The 27603-nt window shown below is 39.5% G+C and overlaps 1 protein-coding gene across 1 annotated transcript in view; it reads left to right on the top strand.

The window, feature by feature from the left end:
• Positions 1 to 860: 860 nt before the first annotated feature.
• The window catches only part of TMEM200A (transmembrane protein 200A), a 52694-nt gene continuing 25951 nt past the window's right edge, over positions 861 to 27603 (top strand). Inside the window, exon 1 of the mRNA XM_065734022.1 lies at positions 861 to 989. The gene's annotated coding sequence lies outside the window, so the exon portion shown is untranslated. The remainder of the gene's footprint in view (positions 990 to 27603) is intronic.

Here is a 27603-nt window from a genome sequence, read left to right as displayed (position 1 = left end):
ACTGTACCTCACATGGCCATAAGATGCGAGCAGCCGGTAGCCACACCGTCCCGGGCTGGACACCAGGGGTGGACGGACAACCACAAAACCCCAAAATAAGAAGGAAAAAAAAAAAAAAAGAGGGGAATAAAAAGCGAAGAGCTGAATCATAAAACCGTTCTCGCCTCTGAGCTCTGAGGCAAAACCCACCTCGCTGAAACACCCAGCTCCGACCCCGCTCCCACCCGATCACGGCGAACCTCCCGGCCCCAACTTCCGAGCCCCCGCCCCGCGGCTCCTCCCTCGTGGCCGCGGCCCCGCAGCTCGCCGGGGCGGAACCGGACGCCCTACAAAGCCCGCTCCCGGCGGGGCGGATGGCAGAGCGGCGCTGGGAGGAGGGGACGCGGTGCTTTGGGGGGTGGTGGCATCCCTTTTTGAGGGCAGAAGGGAAAGTTCTGCTCCAGTCCCGTTCGTCGTCCCACCGCGTGCTGCCTGCCCCGTTCTTTCCTTCCTCGTCCCGTAAGAAGAGGCGGGAGATGGAGGGGCCGTCCCCGAGGAGTCGGACCCGCAGCCGGCGGCTCTCGGAGTGAAACTTTGCGGCGGGAACCAGCGCGGGGCGGCTGAGCGCATCTCACCGCGGGGCCGGCAAAGTTTCTCGTGGCCGCCGCCCTCCCACGCCCCCTGCCCCCGGCCTCGCTGCTATGGCACCCGCCCGTCGCCGCGGGGCGAGCAGCGGGCGGCCGCCTCCAGCTGTCCGCGCGGCGGCGGCGGCTGGGGGGAGCGCAGCCCCCGGTCGGCGGGCGTCCTTCCCCGGGCGGCAGTGACCGCCCCGCCGCCCGCCTGCCCCCGCCCGAGCCTCGCCGCGGATGGGGACGGGCGAGGGGAGCCGCCGCCTGAGCCCGATCCAGCCGCCGCCTCGCCGGAGCGGCCCCATGTCCTCCTCCCCGCGCCGCGCAGCCCCGCAGCGCTCCCCGCCGTGAGAGCGGCGGACGCCCCGCTCCTCCCCGCAGGTAAGCGCTGGGGGGTGTGAGGGGTGCCCCGCTTCCCCCGGACTTGCAGCGCCTCCACGGGGAGCGGGCGCCCGGCCGAGCTCCGGCGCTGGGGGGGCTGGAGACGGAGCTCTGGGCGGCGGGGGTGGGCAGGCGGACGGGGGAGGAGAGGCACACAGGGGAAAGGCACACGGGGGGGCTTTATTTTTTTTTCCCACCCCCGAAATAGACTTTGATCCTCCCGCGCGGAGCCGGCGGCACGCCGGGGTTGCCGCTCCCGTGCAGCTGCTACACCCTCTTTTGTCTGCTTCGGCTCCGGAATACTTTGCGCACTGCCGCCGCCCGCAGCGCCCCGGCCCCGGCAGCTGTGTCCGGGTTTCGCCCCGCTGCCTTCCCCGCTCGGGGAAGTTCCCCGTTCGCCTTTATTGCCACCCAACTTCGGGTTTTCTTCAGCTTTATTTGAGGAAAAATGGTGGTGCGCTGAGTGCTGGAAGGGCGAAGCGCGAGGGCAGCAAGGGGGGGTTGCACGCTTCCCTCGGTGCGAGCGCACCTCGCTGCTCGAATAAATCGCTCCCCGGGCAGCCAGAAGCAGCTCTGGGGCAGGGTTTGAAGCAGAAGTAGCAGGAACAGTTCGGGGCTGCGGAGCGGGGTCTCCTGATATCCCGTTGCCACAACCATTGTTGTGTAGGCTCTGAATTCAGCGAGTACGGGGCTGCGGTTGTGGGAGCGATGCCCACTGACGCTTGGGACTGGCTGTCATTAACCTCTGCTGTCCGCTTCGTGCAGCGGTTATAAAAAAAATAAAAATTGCATTTCCTCTTTAAAGACGAGAGCATTCAGGCAAGAGTATTCTTCTAGTGTGACGCTTTGTGCTTATGGGACTGAGGGCTGTATTGCTCATGGTAATCCTGCCACCAAAGGTGGTGTATCCTCTGGCTCGCTCTGTTTCAGGATCAGTACACTGGCAACTGCTGTTATTCTTCTTTAACTAGATGGTACTTCCCATCTGTGAGGGGAACCAAGTGGGTGCTCAGGTAGAAGCAGACAATTCATTTCTTCCTTTAATTGTTTTTGTACTCCTTCATAGAAGATAGGGAAGAAAACTGGAAAAATTATTTCTATTGAAAGTAATTTGAATTATTTAGTCATGAAACCAAAGGGTATTTTGAGTTTGGAACATTTTAATGTTTTTCCAGCAAAATACTTGCTGGAAGATAACTTAAAGGCAGTTCTAGTAATTTGAGACATGAGTTACAATTAGATTTTTGCCCTGAGCATGGATAAAAACACCCTCGTGGGAAGAGATATATGGTAGGTAAGTACCAATTTGGAAAATAAAATCATATATAATTTTTATTTTGTTAGTGTAGACTCATGTTTGTTGCTCCTATACTGGGTTGCAACAATGATCTAAGGGAAAGCTGGAAAAGGAATAATGATTCCAGGAGTTGAGCACGCTAGAATTGTTTTATTCCATGTATAGAAACAGTTCTGCCCAATACCGTCTCACTGGAATTGCAACAGAATTCATTTTTATGGAAGCTCTGTAATCAGATTATAAGTGGTGGGCTGTCTGAATTTAATCCTGTAAAGTATGGACTGAGTGAGCTCTGCTCATACGAAGCACTGCAATGTATGCTGACCCTCAAACAGGTGAGTAGTACCAAGCTCCATCTCTAGTGATTACCTGTGGTGTGAGTTCATTGCATAGAGAAACAGGCCAATAACTTTAATGAAACTGTTCAATGGCTGGACCTTTCCTGCCCCAAACTATGTGTAATGTGTTATGCTTCCATTTTTTTGAGTGCTAGGCATATGACACAGAATACCTGTGCCATACGCAAGGATTCACATCAACCATGTCTTGTAGGTTGTATGATCTTAATTGACTCATGCCTCTCTGGGAACCAAAGGGGGAAATAGAAAGTGAAAATTAGTTACGGGCTAGAATGTGTGTATGAAACAGCAGGAGGAGACTGCTGCTTCTCATAGCTTGTTCAGTATATTTCAAGAGCCAAAATCTGAAATGCTGAAGATCAATGAAGACTCCCAGTAGAATAATTGAAACCAGATGAAGGTATGGTATTAAAAAGTATGAAACCTTTGAGCTGCTGTCATGAATAGCTTCCAATTTTTTTTAACAGAACACTGTCAGTCCTGTCTATGATAGTAGTAGAAATGTAGTGGAAATAAGAGCTTGATATCATAGGTAGTGATGATGTCTACACTTGACTAGGTGCCATTATGCGTTATAAACAGATAAAGTTACTTTTGTCTGCAGGTGTTTGATTTCTTGATTCTGGAGCAAATTGCAAATCACTTTCCAGTGGGCAAGATCAGGCACTGAAACTAGGATTCATTTGTGAAAGCATGGGCATCTTGACCCAGTTTAGATACTGGGAGATGTTTCTGATGCTGGTGTGAGGCTGGCAAACAGAGTCTAAGGAGAACCTGACCACTTGTAGAAGGGCAGTTAAAAACCAGATAGAAAATCCCATTAGGTAATGTTTATGCTGTGATTCTACACAGAAGCTTTTAAAAGGGCTTGAATCTGTTCTGCAGAAACCTTGTGGTTAAAATTTGTGATGCTGCAATCTGATGGATGTGGGAAGACATCCCAAATATGCTATTGCTTTAAGGATTTACGGAGGTTCTTCCTGGGATGTGTTTACCAGCAGAATGTTTATACTGCTTCCTGTACTGTGACTGCCTTATGTTGCTCAAATAGTAATGAATAGTAATCAATAATGTAATAATTGGAAATATTAGAAGATTCATCTGCATCTCTTTATTTTAAAATGTGTGCACTTTCCTAGTCCTCTAGAAGTTGAAGACTGAGTTAGTGCTTCTGTTTTAAAACAGTAATAAATTAAGGAAGAAATTCTACTTTTTTTTTGTTCCCCTTACTGACTAACACATCACCCACACATCTATGGGTAATTAAATTCTTAATAAGTGGATTGTACATTGCACGGTGAGGTGAAATGCTGACAGCGCTAGTGAATGAAACTGCTGAACAGATGTTTGGCACAGCTGTTACCCTACCCACTGGTTTTAGAAGTCTTCATCTTGTGGCGTTGGTGAGAATAAGTGTTGTTCTCAATTTCCTTGTTGGAGCTACAGTCTGACTGTACAGCAAGAGTTTGTTCTTTTATTACACCCCCAACCATTTCCATATGACACACAGTTCAGTGCCTGCACAATCATTTATGTCAGTAGTCCCTTCTCATCTCAGTATATCGAGTCAGGAGCAGATCAGGTAGACCTGATGGTTGTACTGAATTACTCAGGCTATACTGGTCTCCTAGTATAGATGTAATTACTTTATCCTATCAGACCTTTATTGCAGGATCAGTGATTTTAAACTTTTTGTTTTTGCTTGGCTACTTTTCCTTAAAAATTGAATGTGTTTTTTCTTCTTTTACTTTTCTTTTTTTTTTCACAGTGAGCCAAATGAGATGGGTATCTCATAACAAAGAGCTGCTTGTAACCTTTTATCTACAGTACTGACAGAGCGTGTTTGTATCACTCAGTATTCTTATTTTGATCTCTTGGTGATAGAAATATTACAAAGAACATTTGGTTCTTTTTGAAAATAATTCAATAAGCAGAAGACATGAAAAGGAAGGATGATTTTTCCTTTAAGTCATCTCTATTTTTCTCTGTTTCATGCTGGGTAGGTTTGTTGTAACTAAAAAAGTGCACCAGAGAAGTGTGGAACCACCTAAACAAAACTGGACATCTGAGGATCGTGTCATCTTCAATGAGATGCAATACTCCAGCAGAGATTTCAGGAAAGGTAATGCCAAAACAGACTTGTGGGAAATGAAGCCATAAACTGCCTTTTTGTGCACAGCCGCTGAGAATTGTTAGGAGGAATGTTAGACAGTTGTCGCCTCACTCTGTGGTGTTCATTTTGATAAACATCTCATTATTTGTATCCCACTGGAGTTGTACTCAATTATTCTTTTTATTTTCCACCAATTAATTTAAGTAGAAACAAAGGGCATATTATTTTCTACATTTGTTTTATTTGGGGGTTGGATTTGATGATCTCTAGAGGTCTCTTTGCAACCCCTATAGTTCTGTAATTCTGTCCCACTGAGCTTCACGATGATACTCTTACTGATTCTGAGGAAGGAGGATTTGTTTCAACTTCAGATGTGATATCTAACCAAGCAGATCTTAAAAATCACAAGAGATGGACAACGTAGTGTAAGTTATTATCATTGCCACTAGCTTAAAGGAGATACAATCTATCTTTCTCTCTTGCTCAGATGTGAAATTCAACATATGTTGATGCTGCAGAGAAATTTAGGTTTCTGAAGAGGGAAGAGTGTAGCCCCGTTTGTTGGGGCAGCATTCTACTACAAGGAAGCTTTCCTAAGGTAGTGTTTTTGGAACAGGCAAGGTGTACACAACTTGGCTGCTATATCTTTTTTTGCATCATCTTGTGCCACGCACACATAGTTTATAAGGTATCGGGCTACTCTCTGGTCTTGGAATAAAATATGCACCAAGGAACCATGCTGTCCTGGAGACATGGATGTGGTGGTAGGATTGTTTGAGGTCAAGTGAGTAAACCTGTGTGAGATTTGGCAGATGTGTACTTTGTGCTGTAAATTATAGAATTATTTAGTTTGGAAAAGACCTGTATGACAGTGTATTTAACAGTTGACTTGTTTCACCTGAGGTATGACTCTAACTCTGTAGGAATAAGGAAGAAAGCGAGGGGTGAGGTAAGGAGGAAAGAAGAGAAGAGACAGAAGAGAAAAAGTGAATGTCAAAAGAGAAATTGAAGGGAAAATGAAGGCAGAAAAATGAGAAAATAAGTAGCATATCTAAAGGTAAATGTTGCTAGATTCTGTCATGTAGATGGAAATAGGCTCAAATAAGAAATATTACAAACAAAATATATGATGGTTATTTTTTAATGTGTTCTTGTCTTTTGACTCTGAAATATGAACTGAAAATGAAGAGATTTTATCTTGAAGATGCATTTAAAATAGTTAATATTTTCTTCACTGTGTATCATAATATATTGATCAACAAAAATGACATTAAACAGTGCTTGCAGAAGATATGCTGTAAGTTAATCTGTTCAGACTATGAAGATGGTGAAGGATCTAGAGGGCAAGATATGTTAGGAGTGGCTGAGGTCCCTTTGTTCGGCCCAAAGTAGAGGAGGCTGAGGGGCCTCATGGTAGATGCAGCTCCTCATGAGGGGAGTGGAGGGGCAGCATTGAGCTCTGCTCTTTGTTGATAGTGACAGACTTGAGGGAATGGCATGGGGCTGTGTTAGGGGAAGGTCAGGGTGGGAAGTAGGGAAAGGTTCTTCACCAGAGGGTGGATGGGTGCTGGAACAGGCTGCCTCAAGGGCCGGAGCCCAAGGAGCATTTGGAAAATGCTTTCAGATGTAAGGTTTAAATTTTGGATGGTTCTGTGTGGAGCCAGGAGCTGAACTCTACATTCCTTGTAGATACCTTCCAACAGATATTCCATAATTAAAAGAAAGGTAGCCAGGGAGTACAGTATGTTTACCAAGATAGAAATGACCAAGTCAGGGCATTTTAATTCTGTTTTTGCAAGTTACATGAGCTGTTGTTTCCTTTTGCAGTCAAACAAATGCCTTGAACTCAAAAGTTGCCACCGTGCAAATCTATGTAGCCTGTTTCTGTCTCACAGAAGACTGAGCACAAAAGAACAATGGGGACTTTCTTCAAGATGATGGAGAATTAAATGATGTTTAATCAAGGGAGTGCTTATCTACTGTACTTGTGCAGCTTTTTATTTCCAGTATGCTTCCTCCAGGTCTGCATTAGAAAAATACTGAGGTGTAGGGCCATTATCTGTCCTTGAGACCAATCAGAGTGATCTACTGATTTGCATTATGTATGGACTTCAAAAATGCTTAGAATTGGTGGAACATCTTGGGGCACCACATTCCCAAATGGGTTATGAGAAATCTGCTAAGCAAACTCAAACTTCCACACGAAATATACTCCTATACTGACAGTTCCTTTATGTTACCATAGTTTGCACTGTAATAGTACCCTAGTAAAATATGACCAACAAACATTAATAATAATGACATTCAGAGGCTAAGCGGACACTTTAGAACAGTAGAATCACTTAAGCTCCAAATTATCATTGTTTTTCCCAGATCCTTCTTAGAACCCCTGCAAAGTGTTTGCTTGTTCTTTGTCAGGAAGAAAAGAATTTATTTCCAAATTATTTTGTAGACTCCTATTCTGAATTTATTTCCATTCTTCTTGTAATTCAGTTTTAGTCTCCTAGGATGCGACCTCATTAGCTAATACCTGTGGAGGAATAACTACCAGGTCCTTCATATGCTGCTGGAACATAGTTCAGTAGGCTATATAATATTAGAAAAACATATGTCACTGTTTTCCAAACCAAGTTTGCAAACAATACAACTACCAATGAAGTTACTGAGAAGCATTTATTTGTTTAGAATGAACAATGTTGTGTTTTGCAGAACTCTAGTTTGTAATGTTTCATCGTCCTCTGTCTGTAGAGTTAAAATATGGTAATGGTGAGTGGGTTATAGCTAAGACTGAGATTTCTTCTCATCTTAGTTCCTAATACAGTGACATTTTTTATTCAGAATTCTTTTTTCTTGTGGAACCTGGAGATTCTGATGAGGTACCATTGTATACATTATGTAATTCTTGTAAAACAAGTCAGGATCACATTATGGGAGGCTGTGCTCAGATAGGGTAGATTTCCATTAATGTTTTTACCAGAGTGTTCTTATGCTGCCCTTAAAGCATGCAAATGTTTTATTATTGTGCTTTGTGACATGACTTTGTGACTTGTGAAGTTCATTACTTTTTTTTGTCTTCTCAAAGAATTTTGAGAATTCTCAATCTTTGATTTTAAGGCCATTTTTGTCAGTATACGTGGTCTTAGGTGTTTATCCTTTCATAGGGAAGGAAGAGACCAAGAGTAGCACCAGGAGCAGTTGATCTGCAGGTCTACAGTCCTTCCTTATAAGAGTTAGACCCAGTACCAGATGATTCTAATTGTTATTGTAACAAGTTTTGGATAATGGTTGTTTTGCGTGGTTTTCAGATTTGAGCCAAGGAGGGTATTTTCAGCTCAGAATACTTAGTGGTTTGAAAATAGCCTACCTAATCCAGTAATTCTTTTACTGTTGATGAAGCATCTACTGGAGAAAATGTGGAAGGTAAAGAAAAAAGAAGGAGAGCTCCAGTAGAGCAAGTTTTGAAATCAGATGGGGAGAGAGATTGATAAAGCCAGAGCTGGGAGGTAGGGGCACTGATATTGTGGAAAGTTTGGTTCAGAGAATTCTTCTGATGAGTCATTTGTTCTGGAATTAGCTGAGGATGTAGCCCTTTAACTGTGACTGTTTGGGAATACCCATATTCCCAAGAGCATGCAGCTGAAATCCTTCTAGTACTTTGTGGCTTTATTTACTTATGTATTTATTTTAGTTTAGGCATGGTTCTTGGAGGTCTTAGTAGTGTTTGTTGTACAGATTCATCCATTGTTTTATATTAATATATTGTTGCCGAGTTGCGCCTAACTACATGGATTAGATCCAGTTGCCCACGTTCAGTAGCTCTGTGCTGTACAGAAAGTCGCAGAAGTTGACACAATCTATTACACTTTGCCTTACTTAAAAAACTTATGTAGTCAGACAGTTCATTTTTTGACTACTTCAGGACTGAATACAATGATGCTATGAGGACAGAATTATAGATGTAGAGTAAGCTAGGTCAGTACTATAGCAGAAGCCACAGACATGAATTATTTTCTAGGGGTAAGCTCACATATTTGCAAATGATGTTGTAGACAAGTAGCAGGGAGAATTCTTGACTTCTTTCTTATTTGTGTAACTGGAATTATGAGAAGTGGGTCTTACCATGTCATGTGTCTAGAAATGTGTGGCATTAATATACAACTGCTTCAGTCCCTTGATGAGACCGAGTGTTGTCACTTGCAATGGTTAGCAGTTCAGAAGAGAAAGATGTGGTGGGGTGACACTCAGGTCATCAGCAGTGACGGCAAAGACTCTGACATATAGCAGTAAAAAAAAAAAGCCCCAGGAAAGAGATCTGGTCTGGTTTTGTGACTATTAGTCATTGTGATCAAAGTGTAAAAACAAAAAATATGAACTGCAGCAGAAATCTGAGAAACAGACAAAGCAACCATCCTGGATTTCGTCTAACCCCCAGATAGCATGACTTCAGATTGTAGCTTTGGGAGAATGATAAAAGTGAAGCTGATAAATGGCTTGTGTTAATCATTCTGTATTTGGCTTTCGTTTTAGTTTTCAGAATACTTTATTATCAGACTTTTTAAATTGCTCCTCACTTTGGGTTTTGTTTGTTTTGGGTAAGGCTAGGTGACATAGTTACAGTGTAGCAAATGTCTATGCTGTCTGAACAGTTCATGAATAGGGAGCGTGAAAGAAAACATGGCTATGCAGCTGAGCTAGCATTGCTTAATTTGAACGTGTCTGAATTTACTATGGCTGTTCTGGCTCATCTGATGGTATTTTGTTTTTCTCAAGAAAAAAGTGGCTTTTCCATGTATATGCTGTCTTGCGAGGAGAAGGGGGTAGGGGTTTAGGGAACTGCTTCTCCTTTTTTTGTGAGAAACAAAAATAAATTAGGTAGTGAACCCAAACCACCCCCTCCCCCACATTCTGTACATGCAGACAAGACATCACTGTATATCACAACATGTAAGAGTCTTGTGAGCGTGATGTTGCATGGAATACTTGATAATAGCTGACTTTGTTCTTCTCCTTTGTTCTTCTCTGAAGTAATTCCTTAAACACTTGAGATTTTCTGTGTCCCTACAATGCACTGTCCTCTGTGTATATAAGAGTCTATCCCTTCCTTGTTAGCAAAAGAGCAAAAATGAAGAAGTGAAGCTAAGAGAAGATAATGCATAGGGAAATGAATGCTGGCCTCCTGTATGTCTCTTGCAAAGTTAATGTGTAAAGCTGCATAACTTATAGGCAGCAAAGACATAAGAAAATGGGTTTTCTGCTATCGTTGCTCACGTTTCCATCAGTCTGAATCTTTAATTTTAATGGAGTGTTAGTGTATCAAATAACAAAGATGTTGGAAGGTTGGATAACACACTGAGAATGAATGATGCGAGTTAATAATTCTTTTCCCATTGCAATCTCTAGAATGCCATAGAAGGACTGGATTCTTGTTTGGTTGCTGTTATTGCGATGGGATGGTGAGATCCTAACAATGTGAAATGACAGGCAGAATTCCCATTTATTTTGACAAGGTTAGGATTTAATTCAGTATGTTAGGTACTCATGGTCCTAGTAAATGCAGTGTACTGGTTCTTATGTGGCCCCAAAATGTCAAAGATGCTTTCTGTGAGTCATGCCTTCATGACACAAGTAAGGCAAAACAGCTTTCTAGAGCTAAAAGGGTTTTAGTTCAAAGCCATGAGAATCAGTTTCCACTAATCATTTGCCATCTTGAAACCCCTAAAGCCTCTGGAATGTATTTTCTGCAAAGACAACTTTCTTTTCTAAGCTGTGTTACAGTGGCATTTTTGTTGTTTTAATGTTCATAAACATATACTATTATTAGCTGGATTCTAAAACACTTGTCTTTTAAATGTCTAAAAGACATATCTAACATGCCTAGCTAGTAAAGATTATTTACATATACCTTCTTTGATTATATTAAGATTTTATGAACAATTAAGTAAATTAATGAAGACATGAAATAGATGTTTGATTTTCTTACTTGTGATACCTAAACCTATAATAGCAATGTAATGGAGAAGATGTCTTATACAGTCCAGGACAAATAATTTTTAGAGAACTTTTAGAAGTGCCTTAACACTGGTGTGAAGGACCGACTGTCTTAGGTCACTAAATCTCAGAATGTCAGATGTTCATTTTACAAAAAAATGCCCATTCATGTAAGCCCATATCCCCCACTTCAAAAATAGTAGAAAAATCTCAATAACTTCTAGATCTCAGTGAGCTTAAGCAATAAGCTTAAAGTTTAAATAAGCTTAGAGTTATAGGAGAGACTGTAGAAATGTGCTAATTCTTCTGGTTCTGCAGTCCCATCTATAGGGATGGAAGCACTGGAATTTTCTGCTCTCCTGCATGACATGACCTGCCACTTTGCATGCTAAAAGGCTGTGAGGGTAAGAGGTCCGTACTAACAAGGCTTCTCTCAGAATGTGCTCTGATAGCTATTAGCTGTGTTATGGAGTAAACCTATTAAGTCATTTTATCTGCTCGGTAGTGTTCAGTGATCCAGAAAAAAGCCCTTCCTCCCCAGTTTGGATGTGAAAAGAGGTGACAGAGTATGCACGTGTCCATTCCCACAGTGTCACTAGGCACTGGCTGAGGTCTTCATTGTCTCTGCCATAGGTAAGAATTTCAGCAGCTGCCAAGGTGAATGTGCTGGCTGTGAGTATTGGTGGTTGGGATTCATTAGGTTTGAAGTGTAGTCTTTTAGGAAACAGGTTTATAATAAAAAAAATTAAGCAGAATAAGAACTGTTGCACTCCTGTGCTAAACAGTTTGTGCTGTTAATGTATTTCAAGCACCAGTATTAAATTCAAAGTGCGTTTCTGAGCTGCTTCAGATATGGAGTTGTATACCTAAACCTCATACAGCAGTATATAGAAGTAGGGTGTTTGAATCATAGTGGTCTCACTGCAGAAACAGAAGTGTAAGAATCAGATGATGAGGGTCTTGTTTTTGCCTTTGGCAGTGATATAGTGTCTTTGGATGGCTTGCTGGATTCTGCCTTCTTAAAAGTGCTCAGCCACTTCATTTGTGTATTATTTTTATTCCTTTGGAAAATAAGGTCTCTAGTGTCTTTTCCCTCATTTTGCCTTTCTGCAAAATGGAGATATTTCTATATGAGGCTTATTAGTCATAATGTTTGGGTTTTTTTTTTGAGACCTTTGAATGAAAAGCGCTACACAAAATCAAATCAGTATTATGTATGCTGACAGAGAAGAGGTCTGTGAATGTTGGTGCTTGAACAGAACCTAACAGTAGCATCAAATTATATTGGAAATCAAAATATTTAGACAAAAATTAACAATTGGTTATGTTCTTAATAGTGAGAAGAGTTAATTCTAGGAGGCAGCTTAAGGAGCTGAGTTGTCTCTTTTTTTTTTTTTTTTAAATCAATACTATCTTTCTGGAAGATCCAACTCTAGGAGAAGTTACAGGCTTGATATAGAAATTAGAGTTAAATCACTTTTGTCTGTGTGCTGCATATATTACTACAGTGATCTTTTCTGGTCATGAGTGTATTTATTTTTTGGTGGAGCAGCAGTCATGTTTGTGTCTAAATAGTACTTTTCCATCAAAACCATTTTAAACTTATGATTTAAATTCATTATTTAGTCAAACATAATGGCTTAATGTTTATTTTAGGCAAAAATTTCCAACTGTATTGGTAAACAGATGTTGGAGGCACTGATACTGAAGGGAGAATGCTGCTCCCCAATATGTAGCTCCTTGGATAAGACTTAGATTGTACAAGCTTGGTGTAGTGAATGGTGCAAATGTGGCTGAGTAGTTTTGAAGTTCCCCAGACGCACCACACCATGCCTTTACCATACATAAATAATGTACTAAAAATTGGGTTGATACTGGTAAGCCTGCCTAACAAAATTCAGTTCTCCATTGTGATGCCTGAGATAATTTGGGCACCAGACATGGGATGATTTTTACAAGTGTACTCTGGGTGAGTTGGTCCAGATGTAAGGCTGGATAATTTCCACATACTCTGTCAGGTCAGAAGCAGCTGTTACACTACAGGTTTGCGTTTAGTGTGCAATACTTCATGCCAGCAATATGGTAATATTTTTGATGACTCAAAGATTTGAATCGTGTCTTGTACAGCACACAACTGGATCATTTCAGCACTCTCTAAACTGTTTCTAAGTTGAAATGGCAATCTTTCTTTTGTCTTCCTCTGCATCCTGTAGGAAAATTAATGGAAATTGGATTTCTGATTGAATGTTGGCATTAGCCCTGCACTGAACAGGATGTTGGACTAGATGACTACTGAAGGTCTCGCCCAGTCTAAATTGTTCTATAATTCAGTGATTTAAGAAGTGCATTTGCTTTCTGTGTAAGAATGAGTCTACACCCTTCAGAGTCTTGTAGTTAGATATTTATATAGTTGGAGCCTTTCTCAAAGGAATCTGTGAGCACTTTTAGAGGCTGTGGAGATCAGGTTCACTGTCTGTATCTCACTTCTGTGAAGGTTATGACTTCTGCCCTGTGAAATGCAGCCCTTGGCTGCATTCCTGGTTGTGTGCTGGCTGAGCAGTTCAGGAGTAACTGAGAAAGCTTCTCCTTAGATTCGAAGGAATGACAGCCCATTGATGTGCTTTCCTTTTGTGTCTTAAAGCTTCTTGTATGTGGAATAAGAATGTTATGCCTATTGTTGCCTATCAGGGCTACTTACTGATTTTGATAGATGGAGGATCATGTGCAGTCTTTGTATTAATACTGAACCCTGTCTTGGTTTCTTGATCTTGATTATCAGGAGGCAATAGGTAATTGTTCACTTTGTTTAGAAAATACTGTGGGTCAGAAAAGCAGTTGGTTACTAGTGCTGGAGCAATTGCTTCACTAACAGCTGGCCTTTCATGAAATAAGTCTGCAGTGAAATATCAATATCATATCTTATCACATTGTCAGGTGCTAGACATTATGGATGACAAGGTTCTGTACTTTTATGAAATTCTGGGGACAAGTATAACTGGGAGACAGACAGGCACCCTTCCTGTGGTGGGGCTAGGTGGAAAGTCTGCCCTGAAGAGGAGGATGGCATGAGCAGGTCAGTTGGTGAGGAGACTCTTTCTTTCCCTTAGGGAAAATGGCCCTCTGAGCTGACTGCAGTACAAGCTGGGAGCAGACTAGTGCCCTTGATTGCTTGGTTCCCAGAAGGGCAAGCAAAGGGAAGAAGTGTCACTGTAAGAGAGTACTTCCCCCTGCCTGTGCTTCTTATACTTCTTATAGGTAGGCTGTTGCCTGTCCTGGTAATCCCTTCTTATCTAGGTAGGTTTATTAACAATGGGAATTTGTGAATTAGTCTGCAAAATCTATGTTATGTGAAGAAACACTTTATGAACTATTTTTTACTTTAAATGGTATTTTACAATTTTGCACAGAACAGATGACTTACAATATTTTTCAACGTGTGTATCCTGTTGTTTTAAATTATCACAGAGTCTAAACAAAATTCTTCATTGAAGAACTGGTATCCCAGCTATATTAGAGCAAGTGTGCATAGAATTTGTGTGTATAAAGAAGTTGCAGATTTGCAAATATCTGGTTTAAAGTATTTGTTGTGTATTTCTCCTGATCTCATTCAGAAGACAGCCAACCAGACTTTTGGTCAAGTTTTCACAGATGCAGGACTACGCTGTTCAATACGAGACTAAGTTATTCAATTCTGGCTAAAATTACAAACAAATTTACAAATAAATTAACCAAGTTATAGGACCTAGCAGCATTTTAGGTGGATTTTGGAAAAGGAATTTACTTCCTTGATGGTGACTGTGGCATGGGTCCCTGTCTTGAGTAGTTGCTGTTTGTTTCAGGTCAAGTCAAGTTGTGACTGTTTCAAGTTGTTCATGGTCAAGTCACATTTCAGGCTGTCCTTGTTTGGGTGCCAGCTGTGGCAGGAAGACCACACAGACACCAGGGTTCAGTCAAGGAGTCCAAGAGAAAGAAGTCTTTTTCTTATTGTGAACATGATCTTTCCTTCTACCTTTGTTCCTACAGACAGTACTTTTCCACTAACAGTTCATTGGTTAACTCTCCTGCTAAACATCAGCAAGTTCTTATGTGAGTTCTTATCAATATACGCATAAGGCAATTCCCCATCATGAAGTGCCTAATAATCAATCACCACAACCCTTGTTTCTTTCATGATTATTTCCCCCAGGGTTTCATGATCAGGAGTCCGATGTTTTCACCAGCCTTTGAACTTGCTGAGTCCCTAGGTAATGTGCCCACAGATGATACTATCACAAATCTCAAGATGATCATTTCAGTCTTCCTTGTGCTCCATGGGAGAATCAGCTCCAAAAATGGCTGAATCAGATACTGTCAAAGCCATTGTAGTTTGTTCTTATACCTAGCCCATAGCTAAAAGATCTGCTTAGTTTTAAGCACTGTGAATTGCAGGTTTGAATATCTTTCGAAGTAAAACATTTGCAATCATTTAGGTCTTCTTAAGTTAGATTGCATCTTTCTTGTGAACTAAAGGCATCAGTGAAGGGTGAAGGTAGAAGAAAAATACTGAAGGATAACATATTTAGTAGATATTCTTGAGAAGTATCTGCAGGGAGAAGATGAGTTGCCAAAGCATGACATAATTTTTCTAACTGTTTTTTCATTATAATATTCAGGGAAAGGAAATCAAGTCTTATTTTTTTCCCCCAGTGATCTATGGGAGATTTCATTATGCTCAGTTTGACTTTAACTGCAAAAACTGTTCATCTGGAGTATGTGTAACTGTAATGATTGTTAACAATGGGTCCATTTTAAATTGGAGTGCTGAGTGCAAAGAAAGTAGGAAGCTTTACAGAGAGAACATCAAGCAGTCTTGATGTGGAAACTAAATTTTTTTCATAATGATTTAAAAATGAACATTCTAAGTTAAGGTAGTTTTCCTGAAAATCTAAGAATTTGTTTAATGCATGTAGTTTAAATATTTTGATAACTGTGTACTCTGATCTTTCACTTATCTGTTAGTGATTTGCTAGGCTTTGCTGACTGGAACTTAATATGCTTGCCTCAAATCTAAGTTAATGTCAAATAATTGGGAAATAGATTCATAGATACATTAGGTTGGAAAGGACCTACAAGATCATGAAGCCCACCCCCTCCTCACCACAACCTCCCTTCAGGAAGTGGTAGAGTGCAATAAGGTCTCCTCTGAGCCTCCTCTTCTCCAGACTAAACAATCCCAGCTCCCTCAGCCGCTCCTCATAAGACTTGTGCTCCAGGCCCCTCACCAGTTTTGTTGCCCTTCTCTGAACACGCTCCAGGGCCTCAATGTCCTTCTTGTAGTGAGGGGCCCAAAACTGAATGCAGTACTTGAGGTGCAGCCATAGCAAGTGGGCAGCAGTGGAGCACAAAGATCTTCCCTGAGAACTGTTCACTTCACGTCCAGCTTAATTGCATGGGTTTATAAGGATTTTGTCAATCACACTGAGCCATGTTGAAAGATAATTCCCACTGGCTGAATGTGGATAAGCACTGGGTTTCAAAATATGAGGACTGACATGAGGAGTGATTTATCTTGCACTTCCTTTAGAGTGCAGCTTCCTCAGACAAATAGCTGGGCTTGATACCAGCATGTGAAAGCTAAGGCTATTAGTTTGTGTAAGAGCCTCTCATCTATTAGCTGGCTGTGCAAAATTTGGTTGGTTCTGTCCACACATTGTGGTGTCAGATATTTTATTTACCTGCTTAACTTGCATCTTGCCATCTGGAGAAAATACCACCTCTGCAAAAAATATATGATGTTTTATCCAAGGTGGTAAGACACTACCTGCTTTGTTGTTGTTGTTTTTGTTAGCTGTAGCTCAGAGTTCAGATTACAGCTCCTCATTGCATGCTGTAATTGTGCCCAGAGGCTGCAATTCCTGTTTGTAGTGAAAGAGGAAAAGACTTATTAAGGCCTACTCAAAAGATGTTGGTTCTCTATTCAAAGGCCTGACAACAAGGACTATCTAATTATTGTTGTAAAGTGTATGCTAATTATGTTATAAACCAAGTGTTTGTTAATAAATGCTAGCTTTATCTGTAAAGCTTCTGGTTTTATCTGAATGTTAGGATTTAGACATTAATTTTTATTTATGGAAATCTCCACATTCACTGATTATTAATATAAAGTACATTTTTATTTATTTCCACTTCTGTATAAACTATACTACCATTCACCTATAGCGGGCATTAGCTCAGTACTGCACTTTTAGAGTTTATATATACTATTTTTTATCAGCCAACCAATTTGTTCAGTATTATGTTGCGTGAAACCTTTAAGGTCTCAGGACAAAAAAACCTGAGTCATGGCAAGTATAAGCAGGGGAAGATAAGGAGAAGAGTGAGAAGCCATACTGAGTTAGTAATATTGTCTTAGTTCTCCCTGTAATAAAAATATGAACAAGTAAAACAAGATTTTAACACATTTTCCTTTATACTGCATACATTTAGTTGACTTTAGTGTTTGCTTTGTCTTAAAGTTGGCTTTGATGAGGACCTTATTATTGCTCTTAAGCAGAGAATTTCTCTGAGGATATTGAGCAATGTGAGGCTTTCACCACGTACCTCAGAATATCATTCTAACAAGTAGCATGTTAGAGCAACTTTGATAAAAACTGGCACAGGAGTTTTCCAGGATCTTCTATGGAAGTGAGGAACTTAATGGCCCTGTTTCCAAGAATCTGAATATGCATGCTAACACGGAAAAATAACCTTCTAAAGAAGAGCTCAGGCTTTGTTTCAAAGGAAGCCTGGAAGCAAGCCAAAGTGTAAGGCTTTTAGATTACAGAAGTGTATGACAAGACTAGGTTAAAAGGATATTCAAAGAAAATATTTTTCTTTGTCATCACACTGTGCTTAACTGCAGTCAGCTTGCTGAGCATGAAAATATATTACTGGTCCCTTCCAACCCAAGCCGTTCTATGATATATCTTTTAACTAATATTAATATGAGGATTAGCTTCTCAGGATAGCTACTGCACTGTAGGAGTAAGTGAAAATGTAGGGAGAGTTCAGGGGAACTACAGATAATATTCCGTTTTTGTGGGGAATGTACACAGGTGCATCTTGAGGAGGAAAAGGGGTTGTTCTCTGCAATCACTGGAGCTTGGTGAACTAAAGGCAAGGTAGAGATCTTTATTTTTTAAAAATTAAACATTTGAGAAAAATCAAAAGTATAAAGTGGTGAGAAAAAAATGATGTACTTAAGCTTTAAGAAACAAATACTTCTCTTTGAGATATGGACTGCTTTTTTTTATTTTTTGTAGCACATTGCTGATGGATGATTAAGCTTGTGTGCCTATTGTGCCTATGGATTACCTGCTGCTAATAACCTAATGGCTGAACCATTTTCATAAGTTAAAAATGGTAGAAACTTTACACAGGACTTCTTATATTTATTCAACTTTTTGTTCAAGTGTCTCCTTTTGACTCACTCTGTCTTGTCAAAGCTATCATTCTTTTAAATAAAATACCAGCTTAGAAAAATCATATAGCTCATATGTTTTGTTGATAAGCAAATCCATATGAAATCTCACATATGATTAGATCTGCTAGTTTTCATGGAATGACAGAATTTTTTCCCACATTTCAAACAGTAGAATAGAAAACTGTAGTATTCTGGGCTCACTTCTGGAAATTCTTGCCAGTTTTAGCAGCCTTTAGTCACATAAAAATATCACTCTTTTTAAAGGAGACAATTCCAGGAATTTAGGTTCACTAAAGGCATTCTTCTTCTGTCAGAATGAACAAATTTCAAAATCCAAATTGTAAGACTGTAACTTTATTTTACATACAGCATACAGTAACTCTGAAGAATTTACTTAATAGTTCTATGACCTTAAAATGAAGAAGGCTACTGCAGGTAAGTAGACATTTACAAATTAGGCTCTCCATAGAAGTTTATGCTAAATTTGTAAACATAAAGCATTTTTTTTGTCACTGTAGAAATAATAATTTAAGTTCCATAATTCCTTTGGGTACATTAAAATGAGTCTTTTACTTTTCAGGGTTATGAAAAGATCAGCATTTCTAAGTTCCACGGCAATTATCATTGTATTCTTTAATAAGCCAATTTAATGCTGAAGCATGAATGTTTAAAAATGAGTAACAAGAATGGATCTCTTAGGGTTTGAAATGGACAGCCTCCAAAGTCTCCTAAGCTTATAAATAATAAACCCTAGTAGCAGTTATTTTGAAAAGGCAGCAAGGCACACATCAGGCATTACTGACAAGAAAAAAAAATGGATTCAATCACTTATGGCATTCTGATCCCATTTGAACTAATGGCAGCTTCCTATTGCTTGAACTTAAGATTTAACCTTTTGTCTTATGTGCTTTCAAAGCACAGATGTGGACATTCAGGTATCTAATTGTTATGACAGATGATTGAAAGTTATGCAGAGCTTGCAAAATGTAGTTGAACAGATAGAAAATCTGGAGAAGAATGTTAACTCTAGCACTTGCTAGCTACCGTACCTCTTCCCAACTAAATTTTTCTTCCAACTTAGGTCAATACATATAGCAATTCAATAACTAGATGATGAAACAAAGTGTGAGCTTCTTAACAGCATACCTTGACTTACCTTTGTGTTTTGTCTGGGATAAATAAGATGGGTTGCTTTAATATTTTTTTCCAAAATCCTCAGCAGTGTTACTAGGAGCAGTGAGCTCCTCTCAGTATGGATTAGGTAATGTTACTTAAGCAGTGTTGATATGACTACAGATTGAAGGCATCTATACATCAGCTTTAAGCAAACTTAAGGAGTGTTAGGAATGACTGTTGCCCCCAGCAGCTCCTGAGCCTGGTGATTTCTTCTACCCAACTGCTTGTGCCCAGCTTGGGCTGTCCTTACACCCACAGGTCTCCATCCCAGACCAATGGGCACAGCTGCTGCTTCCTCTTTTGCAGGTTCCAACAGTAGCAAGTCTGAATGTGTACCCCTGGGACATACACTCAGTTGCATCCAGTCATACAGACTGCTGTAGGCATGGTGCTGCCTTCAGCAGTACTCACATACTGTGCTTCCAGGTGTGACCTAGCAGCCAAGTCCCTTCCTCCTTTTGGCTCGTAGCAACTGACTTACTTGCCCAAATCTGCTCACTAATCCCCCCAGTTGCTGATCGAGTGTGAAGTTGACCCAGTTGCAGATTGAGTGTGAAGCACAGATCAGAAGTGTGGGAAACATTATAGTGGTTACAATGCTGATTGATGCCAACTCCTAGCATTTTTGGCATAACAGATCTCTATCTCAGATCTTACATTTCTTCCAGTAAAATTGATATCTGCAATGGTTCATCTCCTAAATAGGAAAAAAATGAATGTTTCATAGATGCATTAGGTTGGAAAGGACCTACAAGATCATCTAGTCCAACCATCCTCCTATCACCATCCCTACCCACTGAACTACTAAATCAAATCCCTTAGCACCTCATCTAAACGCTTCTTGAACAGTGCTAGGGATGGTGCCTCAACCACCTCCCTAGGCAGGCCATTCCAGTGCCTGACCACTCTTTCAGAGAAAAATTTTTTCCTCAAATCTAATCTAAATCTTCCCTGGTGCAACTTCTGGCCATTCCCTCTCGTCCTGTCATTACTTATCAGGGAGAAGAGACCCACCCCCTCCTCACCACAATCCCCCTTCAGGAAGTGGTAGAATGTTGAATAAAATAAACAGAAAAAGCACAAAGCGCGGATACAATGGAGAGGATTAGAGGTGCACAGACCTAAGTACAGAGAGTTATGGGGAAAGGGAAAGAGTGTAGAGATCAAATTCTCTCCTAAAGGAAGAACAAAGAAACAACAGTATGATTTCAGGGATCCTTGGCAAGAGGCAGTCAGACCCTTCCTGAAGAAGGTGGGAGATATTAGCAGATGTTAATGAGAACATGACACCTAGGGAAGTTGCGGGCTGGGAGTGGTGTAAGGGGACCTTCTTCTACAGAAGCATCAAAAGATGTTCAGAAGAAACATCTGAAATGTATATTTTATTTTTGAGCCTCCTCGAAGATTTTTTAATCTGTATTAATTGGCATTATGTATACTATATGCTGCAAGATGTTTTTTTCTTAAGTTTAAAAGGCATCCATACTAACAGGAAGCACTCAATTAAGTGGCACCACTCAACTTTACTTAACCATTCGTAATAGAAATAGTAAGGGCTCCAGAGTGATTTCCTATGAGCTACTGTAATATTCCAGCATTGAATGGAATGTAAATTACAGCAGAATTTCTTTTGTGATAATAGTTATATCCCGTAGTGGTCACAGCAATAGAATCTAGTCCCAACCCAGAAAGCACTGATTCTGTTAGACAGTGTCTGCAACTGTAGGTGAAACATCTGTACTCCTTGTTCAAGAATATAACAAAATTTCAGCCATGTCTTTGTTAATATCTTTGTTACAGGGGAATTTTGTTCAAGATCTCTCTTCGTTGGGTTGGATTTTTTCCTCATCTCAGTAGATAAGAGAGAACATGTATGGCTTGAAATACAGCTGTGGATCTTAACGATAGCAGGATGTGAATGTTCTGTATTTGAATTCATTTTCAAATGTAACCATTTTGATAAGCAGTATTCAGAGGCTTTACATTGACGCTGAAGTTTGTTTTTCCACAAATGTGGAATGAAAACTTGAATTCCAAGACATTGTGGAAAATAATAAATAAGATATGATGGTCTATCCAGACATACATGAGTTGAATAATAAGCAACCAATGTGAACATTTGTGGCTGCTCTGTATTTATATAAAAATCCTGTAAACAACAGTAAAAGCAGTCTTTTTAGAGAGATATTACGGAGATGATGTCCTTTATTTTTCCACTAGTTTTCAGGGTTAGTCTAAGGTATGGCTGCTTTATTCTAGCAAGTAAAGGCTTCATACTAGGCTTTTCATTACCTCTGATTTCATCTAATTTCTTCTTTTCATTTCTTCTGATTAGGTATGCTCTGATATTGTAGAGATCTTAATTTGTCATGGTACTTGCCACATTTTCATGCACATGAAACATCATCTTGGCTGAAGGAAATTGTCTGTCTCAGACACTGCCAAGGGTTTCCTAGCAGGGAGTGTAGGGAGCACATGATTCAGTCATACGCAGCACGGAGGACTTGGACTCATCTGTGCTTCTTAGCACAAGTGGGACTGTTTAAGACATCTGGCTGTTGGAATAACAGATTGCTAGGAAGATTTAAAGAGTTACTTGGTGGAGACATGGAGAGAGATTTGACTAGCTTGAGCCGTGACTTTCAGTAGCAGTCCATCAAAGCCCTAAAAGTTTTGAAGGTCTGATCAGATTATGAGATGAGAACAGTGGGATTTGCCCTTGAGAACTTAATCTGTCCTCTAAAATTGTAATTAGTTTTATTTTTAAAAGTCAGTCCATTTTGTCTCCTGAATTTATAACTGTGGCCTTCAGCATGTGATCATTGGACTGCAAGGGGAGTAGAAAGGAACGGAGGCTATGAACAAGTTCTAAGGCATCCGTGAATGACAAACAGAAGAACAAATTCTACTGGATGTTACACTGGAAAAAATTTAAGTATCTAAAAATATTAGAAGTTCAAAAATCACTGATCTAGAATATGAACTTCTGCTAGCTGAATTACAAGTACTCAGGCTTTCCTCCTTTGCCATTAGTCTTTCCTAAACAGTTTGGCTTTTGAAAATTAGTTGTGTTATTTGCCTTTTGTCTGGCAGTTTAATAGACTAATACTACAGTGTGCAGTTATCCCGAAGTCTTTTCCTGGAATACTTACTGGTTTTTTTCATTGTCAGTTTTATAGCACAAATGATTATGGTGTACTTCTAATATGTATTATCCGTGTATTCACAAATATATAGAGGAGAAAAAAAAATAACTAGAAATCGGTGTCTAATGTTATGTTTCAAATGTTGGAACTTGAATGTTCCTGAAAACATTAACAACTTTTATTTTGCATTTTCTATATTACTATGTAAAAAAAGTCTTAAAAATTGTAATCCGAACTGATCACATAGGAAACAGGAACTTATTGTACAAAAAGATGGCAAATACACAGAAGCCATGAAATTAAGAAAAAAATAAAATGTGACCATTTCCAAGTTCTTGTCGGTTGTTAATTTAACAAATAATACGAGTAGCAGAAAATATTGTTCTTTTCTTTTTCTTTTTTTTTTTAATTAGCTATGGTTAAGTTTTAAGAGGCTTCATCAAGACTTTGTCCTTGCCCTGATCCCTGTGTGGTTTAAGAACACAGTGTAACCACCTTCTTCTCCCTGTTATGTGCTGCAGGCTAAAAATTAATTTCAGATCACCTAGAGCCAGAGTGCACAACACCTTTCAGTGTTGATCCCTGGCAGTTTATAGGCCAATCCTGTACCAATTATAGTAGTTTGCTACTGCTTTCAGGAAGTCATCTAGGATTGTTATCATTTGATACTGACCTTGGTTCTTAGTGATATTTTTCTGTGTTAATATTTATCCCACGTCAAGTATTTGCAGTTATACATGTGGTATTTTATGCAAGTTGAGTAGAAGTAACTTTCATAATCAGAAAGCTGGATATTGTTAGCCAGTACCAAAGGTGGGAAATGGAAGTGCACAACAGTTATCAGTTCCGATTAGGCTAGGTACAGGGGACATCTGCCAGTGCCAGGGATACAGGGATATTTGTGACGATATATGGTCATCAGGAGAAAGTTAGCAGTTGTGGGATCAAGAATTTAACCATAGCCTTTCACCTGTGTCTGGAGATGGCATCTGTTTCCTCCATCTGTTCTATTCCTCTGCTTATCATCCCACATATGATGCCAGGCTTGAAAGCTCAAAACAAGGAATAAAAAGGACTTTAATGGAATTTTGATTAATACTGCTCTGAAGTCCCCATGCAGCAGAAGGAGCTTCAGTGGGTACATATGGCCTTCTCTGAAGGGGAGGAAGATACAGCAGGCTTCCATAAACTTTTATATCATATGAGAAAGCTTTCCTGAACAAGCTTCTGTCTGTGGTGGTATGTATATTGTGTGACATAAAATTGTAGTGAAAATAAAGTTTCAAAAGTCAGATCTCTTAGAGAATATCCATTTGATGGAGCTTCCTAGTTTGAAGTAGCATTGCAGTTTCTGCTTAAAATTCCATACTTCATAAAACCCAGCAAACAGGAATGTGCAAAAATTTTGGTATCCAGGAGTAGCTTGCAGTGAGAGAACAATGGGATATGTTAAGGGAAAATAACTGGTCGCTGCCATAAATATCTTCAGCACTTCTTATAAATCTACTGCATTTGGGCAGCGACTTTCCAGTTGGCAAGCTTGTAGGGTGTTCCATAGTAAAGACAAGTATTCAGAAAACCTCAGGGGACAATCTTGGCCGCAGTCTGTGACAGGTGGTAATATAAGCATCTGAAAATGGTTTACGTATTGTAAAATCGTTTCTGAAGAGCAGCATGATCCGGGGAGAGCAAAATCAAATTTCATAAAAGCAGTTAATTTTTCTTAACCAGGCAAATGTCAGTCTTGTGCTACATTTTTCTTTCTTTTGACAGAAACTGTGTGATTTATAACGAGTCATTCTGTACATGCAATATTTTGGTTAAAAAAGTCACTTTTAAGTGCAAAACATTTCATTCAGACTTAGTGTTGACAGTAACATGAAGGAAGAGCTGCTATAGTGTTTCTTTTCATCACTTTTTAATTTAACCATTGTAAAAAGTGTGTAATGAGGTAAAACTTAAATAGAGTATACTGCATGTAATTAATGCTATTTGCAAAATATGCAGTTTATATTTTTTTTAAAAAAAGCAGTTGTATGAGCATCCATATTGAATTCAGCAAATGGTTTTGGCTTAAATTCATTATAACTCAAAAACAAAATTTGAAGCAGCCAAAATATTTTTGGCGTTTTGAAAAGGAAACCTTTTATTTCCTCTCAAAAGGATGACATCCTAATTCTGCCTAAAAATATGTGGGTCACTCTGAGGAAAATACCTCTTATTTATTTCCATGGAAACTACAACAGATACAAAGAGCACAATAACACTGTTTGCCAGAGCAAATTCTCAGCTACAAAACGCTATTTTTCAACATAGTCTCTATGATTAGCTATGAATTTTCACAAGTGATGAACAATGGCCTGTGTGCTGTGCTTGTAAGGATCTGCATGGCTGCCTACAACATGGCTTGTCTTTCACATTGCTGTCATCACTGCTGAAATGCCTCACCCGGCACCTCACTGTGCTCGCATCTTTTCTTTGGTCTCTTAGGAAAGTGTTCATCAATTTAGTGGGTGCCATTGTTTATATATGAAGGAATTCCAGTTACACACCTTTGCTTCATATGGACTTCTGTATCAGATGCCATTTTGTCAGACAGCCCCTCTACTGCCATCTGTCACAAAAGGTAATGGAATATTGGTGGGAAGGTTCACCCACTTCTGCCATACCTCCAACATTCACCGCTGAAGTCTTGGGCCAACATAATAACAACAAAGGCATTATTTTTAGAGCAGTTCTCATATTTTTAAACTGGTGATAAGACAAAAAGATCTTTTGTTTGACAAAGAAATAGTTTAGGTTGATTATGATTTTGGTGAGAAAGCTGGAAGTTATTTATGTATGTCTGAACACTTTCCCATATCATTAACTTTTCAGGATCAGTGCAGAGCTGCTGTGCCTAAAATTTTCCAGCATAAGGGCAACTAAACATTCAGAATGCTGAGATGTGTTGCTGAATGTCCTCTATAAATAACTATATTTTGTTTTTGAAAAAATGTACCACTGTTAAAATTTTTAATTCCTGCATGCCTTATTATTTCATTGCCTGTGTTGTGTTGTCCACATTTTTGTAGTTTCCAAATTATGACAATTTGTGTGAAAGGAATGATTCAGAATATCCACAAAATAAAATTCCAACCCACAAGTGAAGCTAAGTAGCTTTGTTAAGGTCAGTACAAATTTTGCAGCAGATGTTAATCGTTAGAATTCTAACCAGTAGTGTCACAGCCACCTTAGTTCTTGCAGCTAAGTCATCATATCTAATTTACTGTTTTCAACAGTACTTCACAATTCAAGATTCTATTCCACAACTATAGAATGGAAAAACACTTAGGTGACAATCTGAAGTCTCTGAATGACATTTAAAACAATTAGAAACTGAACTAGAACACCTTTGTTCCCTATTGAAAGAGTACATTTGTAAATATATTTCCTCAGTATTCAGGAGACCTCATCATCAGTGTCTTTTGACCACAAGGCAGTTATTTGATATTCATAACACTATTTCATAGTAGATGAAAAACTTGATATCTGATAATATCATTTTATATTTCTTCATTTTTTCATGATTTAAATAAATGTTAATCGTAATTTTCTATGCACTTAGAAAAGTAGGATTGAGCTTCTAATTGTAGAGTATTTCTCTTTCTAATTTAGTTTAAATAAATTACAGTAAGCACAATCTTATCAGACATTTTCAGATCAAATTTTACTTGCCTTACCTAATGCAGAATTCCTGTTGAAAACTGCATTAAGAGTAGCATTTGCTTAACCATAGATCTTTGAAAAATGTTCAAATTCACAGTAGGTGATTTCAGAGATAAGAAAAAGAGAGATAAAAATTGTACCTATTACTTTGCCTCCTATTTGGCAATAATTAAGTTCAAAGGTTCTGAAACAACATCAGCTATGTTGGAGGGTGCCCTCCACACCAGAAAATGAAATTAATCAGTCATTGCCATATTAAGTTAAAATGAATTAGATGCAGACAAACCCTGTACTTCCATTAGTCACGTCAAGATGCAAATAAGAAGATATATATCTTCACATAAATGTGCACAGATAAGCAAAATAATTAAATTCACTGCTGTTAGGCAACAGATTTTCACTTAAGTACCTGTTATTTGATTTATGAGAGCACACAGTAGATTCTTTATCTGTATTTTGGCTGTGTTTATAAGATAATTTAATTTTTGTTAGTCTGAGGTGTCTGGACTCAGGCAATGACTCAAGAAAACTTATGTGTTTATGCTTAATGCAGAGTCCATCTGAATCTCTCTGGCTGCAGATCTATCTTAGTTTTAATAATGTTCCCCTGAGAATGTAGTATACGATCTGATCTCAGAACTTTGCAAATATCTGTCAGAATGGTTCCAGTTATGCTAGTTCTGTCCAATTATTAGAAACTGAGCATAATTTTTGTTTTGAATCAGTTCAAGTTTAACTAATTAATGTCAAAGCAAAGTTCATTCTGAGCTTCTGCTTTATTTTTTTTGCGATATATCTATCAACAGAAAACATAAAATTATTTAATTATAACTGTTTCAAAATTTAACTGATTTATTATTCTACTGTCAACTTGAGGGAATGCAAAATGGGAAGGAGTGTGTTGCTATGTTGTAGTGGTAGTGATGTACATAATCAGCTGTGAAGTCTGCACTGTTTCGTGAACAACAAAGAATCGTGTTCAGGTCATCTGCCCCATAGGGTCTAGTGTAGATATCTTCAGCTACTCTTGTGCTGATGAATGGCAACTTTAAGTGGAAGAGGCAGAAGACTGTGAGGAACAGGATTTAGAATTGCAGTGGGAACATTTTCATAAGAACTGCTCTCATAGAGGACAAAATTATTGGAAGGTGCAATGGACATGTAAGAGAAGATGAACATATACAAATCATAGAGTCAAAGGAGGGAAAGATATGGAGTTTAATTATGGGACTGTCAAGTTAGGCAGGAAAATGTTCTGCCCTGAGGGCATGAGTGGGCACTGGCAAAAGCTCCGAAGGGCAGTGGTCATGACCCCAATCTCTTGGAGTTCAAGTAGCGTTTTGACAGTGCTCTCAGACATAGGGTTTGAGTGTTGTGTGGTCCTAT

This window comes from Cyrtonyx montezumae, unplaced genomic scaffold, assembly GCF_038088225.1.
Source record: "Cyrtonyx montezumae isolate F1298 unplaced genomic scaffold, pur_monq_1.0 scaffold_0, whole genome shotgun sequence".
NCBI classification, from domain to species: domain Eukaryota; kingdom Metazoa; phylum Chordata; class Aves; order Galliformes; family Odontophoridae; genus Cyrtonyx; species Cyrtonyx montezumae.
The sequence above is the reverse complement of the archived record's forward strand: the minus strand, read 5'-3'. Positions and strand labels throughout refer to the sequence as shown.